We start from the raw sequence: 5,194 nt of genomic DNA, 5'->3' as shown, positions 1-5,194 counted from the left end.
TGAAGGCTTCGAGAGATGCCTTGGGAGCATCCTGAGATGACCCAAGGTGTCTGGGCTGCTGGCCAAGACCCTTTGCTTTCTCATACCCTGGGGCAGGGGGGAAAACATTGTTGTGCCCAGGACTTGGCCCACACAGATCTGCTAGATCCTCTGTTGTCCCCTACAAAGCTAGTCGTTAAGCAGTGGTGTCCCCCACCTTTGGGAATCCCTTAAGGGAGAGGGGAAGAGGGTTAAAAAAAAAAAAGTAATATTCCTTAACTCTACCCACAGATCTACTGAATCAAAGTTCTTAGGGGTGGGGCCCTGGGAATAGCGGCTAAGCCAGTTTTCCAAGAGACTTCGGGGTGACTGCTAAACAGGGTAACCACATTTCTTCCAGCATCTTACGTTCCATGGGGCCTTACTTCAAAGTCACAATTCCCTCATGGCCCAGACACTGGTGGCTCAGGCCTGTAAATCCTAGCTACTCAGGAGGCTGAGATCTGAGGATCCCAGTTCAAAGGCAGATTGGGTAGGAAAGTCCATGAGACTTTATTTTTACTTCTTTCTTTTTTTCTTTTTGGTGCTGGTCCTGGTGCTTGAACTCAGGGCCTGGGCTAGTCTTCTACTAGTACTCTATCGCATGACCCACACCTCCAGTCTACTTCTGGAATTTTTTGTGGTCCATTGTGCCCAGGATGGCTTTGAACTTGGATCCTCCGATCTCAGCCTCCAGAGTAGCGAGGAGTATAGAGAGGTGTGAGCCACCAGCACCTGGCTTCTTGAGAATCATATCTTCAACGAAGCACCAAAGAAGCTGGAAGTGGAGCTGTGGCTCAAGTGACAGAGCACCAGCTTTGAGCAGCAAAAGCTCAGGGAGAATGACCCAGACCACAACTGAGACCCCAGACATAACCACTTAGTTCCCTGAGATCCTCCAAACAGACTCAGCTCCATAAACCAAGGTCCCCTTGTAGGAAACAGAACTGAACCCCAAGGGAAATGCTCACTGGATGCTCACTGGTGCTCACTAGGATTTTCAGAGCCGCAAAAGTCACTGTTTTATTAGTCTCCATTGGGGGCTATCAAGACCAGAGTATGTAAGTAAATAGCGAATGGTTATGCAGTGGAATACGATACAGCAAAGAAGTGGAATTATTGTGGTAGGCAATGGTATGGGTGAATCTCCTCTTCACATATATGGGTATGTACAAGGCAACCGCAGACCCAGAAAGCTTCAAAATAGGCAAAAACCAAAACATCAAGTCTAGGGATTCGATTCGATTAGATTAAAATTACTTTGATAGTATGGGATTGATGAATGACTGAAGGACTGACAAAGGGAGGTTCTGGGTGATGATACTCAGGCTCCACTTGTTTCTCTTGGAGTTGGCTAGTTTCTGGAAAGTTCACTTGCACATTTTCTATATGTACATTTGATTTCATTAGAAAGTTTCTCCAACACTTTGTGTGTGTGTGTGTGTGTGTGTGTGTGTGTGTGTGTGTGTGTGTGTGTGTGTGTACCCAGGGTTGGCTTCCAACCCTGATCCTCAGATCTCAGCCTCTTAAGTAGCTAGAATTACAGGCATGAGCCACCTGTGCACAGTGAGACTTTTTTTTTTTTAAAGAAGACATTCAAATAAGAAAGGCATTCTATGTGCACACAGAAGGCGAGTTCATAGCTAAGGGAGATGTTGGACTCTTCCTGTCCCAGAAACCAAGGCTTGGAAATTATGCTAGGCAGCTCCTAGAGCTGTGCAAACCAATGCCTAGGTATCCCTCTCTGCTGTCCCTTTCCTCCACAGAACCCCAAGACCCCCATTCCCTTGGCTTTCCTAGGTTAGCTGAGCTCTTAGTTTATTGGGGGTGCGGGGCTTACTTCTTGAATATATTCCTGTCCTCAAAGTAGCTCCTGGTCCATGTTCTACTTTGAGTCCCTCAAAAACCCAAATAGCGAGACAGAGACACGGAGAGTCTGAGATGTGAGGATCACAGTTCAAAGCCAGCCAGGACAGACAAACCCCAGAGACTCCTATCTCCAATTAGCCCACAAAAAAAGCCACAACTAGAACTGTGACTTAAGTGGTAAAAGCACCACCCCCGAGGAGACAAGCCCTCCATAAGACAGCACGAAGCCCGGAGTTCAAGGCCTAGCTCTGACACAAATGCACACACGCACACACTCAACAGTACCAACTTAGAATTTATGCATTCAGGTTTTGAATCATTTCCCAAGGCAATGACAAAAGCCACGCCAGCCATTGGTCAGATGCAAAATAGAAAGTAGAGCAGGGAGCCAATGAGATTCTTCCCCAGAGTAGAAAGTAGAGCAGGGAGCCAATGAGAGTCTTCCTGAGGCGGAGCTTCTCTAGCTAGAGTCTTGCAAGACACTCCAGTTACTGAGTTAATGCCCACTACCACTATGTTGGGTAAAGTTTACTCCCTGCAGGTCCCCCAGTCCCCACACATGAGACATTGAGAATCATGGAAGCAGAGAGCCTACCTCATGCGATTCCCTCCCCATTTCAACAGAAGAGGAAACTGAGGCCCCGGGGCTCAGTCCACATCTCCTGAGTTCTGAATCTCCCCAGCAGAAGTCTACTTAAGAACAAACCAGCTAAGGTGGCTCATGCCAGTGATCAGTGAGGAGAATAAAGCAGGAGGATCATGAGTTCGAGACCAGCCTGGCTGACACCTTTTAACTCAAAGCTCGGGGCTCATGTCTGTCATCCTAGCTACTCAGGAAGCCGAGATCTGAGGATGCAGGTTCAAAACCGAGCCCAGGCAGAAAAAGCTGTAAGACTGTTATCTCCATGGAACCAGCCAAAAGCCAGAAGTGGGAAGTGTGGCTCAAGTGGTAAAGCACCAACCTTGAGGGGGAAAAAAATGAAAAAACTCAAGCAAGCCAGAGCACAAGGCCCAGATCTCAAGCCCTGATACTGACACCAACATAGATAAATACGTAAACAAAGGAGCAAATCAACAAAGCTAGAACAACTCTGAATAACCCTCCTAACACCTTTATTTGATTACGTAGACCAGTGAGCCCAGAGCACTAAGATACTGTCTCAGGCTGCACAGCGTGTGACTCACGGGCCTGACTGAATGAATTCTCTTTTTGCACTTCCTGGCTACGAAACCTTAAAAAAATCCCTAAGAAGGGACACATCTCCAGTAGTCAGGAACACAGGTTGCACGTGGAGGGAAAGTTCACCAACTGATCCTCCCACTTCCCACCTCCCCACCCCCAACACCAAACCAAGGATTGAGTGCTCCCCTCCCCCCCAAGTCTGTTCCTCCACCTCCCACCTCTGCCCTGAGCTCAGATGTTGATTGGGACATATCACTACAAACCTGGGAGGGGGGGAGAGGGGGGCCCTTGGGAAGGTGGGGAGGGGAAATAACACTTCCGGCCCTCCTCCCTCCCCCTCCCTCACCTGGCTGCAATACTCCACATTACAGTTAGGAAAGATGAGGATCCAATCCAAGACCGTGCCTCTAAAGAGCCTGTAATCCTAGCTGCTCAGGAGGCTGAGATCCGAGGATCAGGGTTCAAAGCCAGCCCGGGCAGGAAAGTCCATGGACCGTAAAGAAAAAAAAGCCAGAAGTGGTGCTGTGGGTCAAGGGGTAGAGTGTTAGCTTTGAACAAACCAACAAAGCCAGGGGCAGTGCCCAGGCCCAATTCAAACCCCGGGACCAGCACAACACAAAAGAAAGAAAAAAGAAAAGCAACAGGTGATTCAGGGCCGGTCCAGTCATCTGAGTCTCCCTTAGCCCTGGACCTCATAGCAGGTGGTTTTGTCCACTGTGGGGCTCTAGTGTCTCCTGGACACACTTAGGTACAAGAAGCTAGAATGTCTCTCTCTGTCTCTGTCTGTCTGTCTGTCTGTCTGTCTGTCTGTCTGTCTGTCTGTCTGTGTCTCTCTCTCCCTGGCTTCTCTGCAAAGCATGGGATTTTAGGGTCTCCTGGACATACTTAGGTACAAGAAGCCAGAGTGTCTCTGTCTTTCTGTCTCTGTCTGTCTGTCTGCCTCTGTCTCGGTCTCTCTGTCTTCTCTGCAAAGCATGGGACTCTAGTGTCTCCTGGACACACTTAGGTATAAGAAGCCAGAGTGTCTCTGTGTCTGTCTCTCTCTGTCTCTCTGTCTGTCTCTCTCTGGCTTCTCTGCTAAGCACCAACTTTGCACAGAACCGAGCCACTTCTAGAAGAACAAAGTCCCGCTCTTGTCCACCGCCCCCCCCCCCCGGCTCCACTGGACGCCACCCAGGCCCAGCCTGGCAGTTATCACCACAGCTGCCGGTGCCCAGGGGCAGACGATCGAGCAGCTGCCCGTCCCCCTGTCTGTCCCGCATCTCCCCTGCCAGTGGCTCCACCGCTTCTACTCTCCAGGTGTGCCCCACGCCGCCCGGCTCGGGAACAGGTACAGAACTGCAGTTGTCACAAAAATCCTCCACCCTCTGCGTCCCCCCCCCCACCACACTTCCCAGCCCCCAATCGTTCCTACCTGTGTCCTTCAGGGAGGGCAGGGCGCCCCTGGGGTGCCCCGACACCCCTTTCTCCCAGGGCTGCAGCACCAGGGCGGGGGGAGGGAGAGCAGGAACTACAGGAAGGCGCTCTGCCCGGAGCTGGAGTAGGTGTGTCTCGGGCCTGGAGGAGGAGGGAGGGAGGGAAGGAGGGAGGGAGGGAGCCAACTGGTTTGTGGCAGGGAATCAAGTTCTGGAAGGCAGAGGGACAAATAGGCCCCCGCTCCACCTATATCTTCTTGGTTGCACCAGAATGAGAAGCTGAGATTTGTTTTTATTTTATTAGAGGTTTGCACCCAGAACACCACAGACAGCACCGGGGGGGGGGGGGGGGGATTTGACATGAAGAAGCCCAAGTTGCCAGGCTGTGGGAAAGTCTGCGCTCAGCCTGGCCACTGTGGCCTGCCCAGTTCTTGCAGCTTTGGGGTGGGAGGGAAGGGGACAGGGCTATAGGAATCTGAGCCTCTGTGTCTCAGTTTCCTTTTTTTGAAAAGATGGGGCTTCATCAGAGCTGATATCTACAGGGTGGCCAAGGAGATACAAGTGGAGGGGTGTCACCTAGCTCAGGGGAAAGAAATGCCAAGGAAATGTTCATGTAGGGGAGATGCCGCCTCAGCTTCCTGCACAATGGGGTGAAAAAGGGCCCCCCCAGCCTGCAGGGACAGCTCTTCAGGAGCATGTTAGGGGTGTC

The 5,194-nt window shown here is 51.0% G+C and overlaps 1 protein-coding gene across 1 annotated transcript in view; it reads right to left on the bottom strand.

The window, feature by feature from the left end:
- Positions 1 to 4,527, bottom strand: part of Fat2 (FAT atypical cadherin 2) — a 70,122-nt gene extending 65,595 nt beyond the window's left edge. The window contains exon 1 of the mRNA XM_070022675.1: positions 4,485 to 4,527. The gene's annotated coding sequence lies outside the window, so the exon portion shown is untranslated. The remainder of the gene's footprint in view (positions 1 to 4,484) is intronic.
- Positions 4,528 to 5,194: the final 667 nt, after the last annotated feature.

The sequence above is a fragment of the Dipodomys merriami genome, unplaced genomic scaffold (assembly GCF_024711535.1).
Source record: "Dipodomys merriami isolate MVZ:Mamm:240054 unplaced genomic scaffold, mDipMer1.0.p SCAF_151, whole genome shotgun sequence".
In the NCBI taxonomy this organism is placed as follows: domain Eukaryota; kingdom Metazoa; phylum Chordata; class Mammalia; order Rodentia; family Heteromyidae; genus Dipodomys; species Dipodomys merriami.
This window is presented reverse-complemented; position numbering and strand designations above follow the sequence as displayed.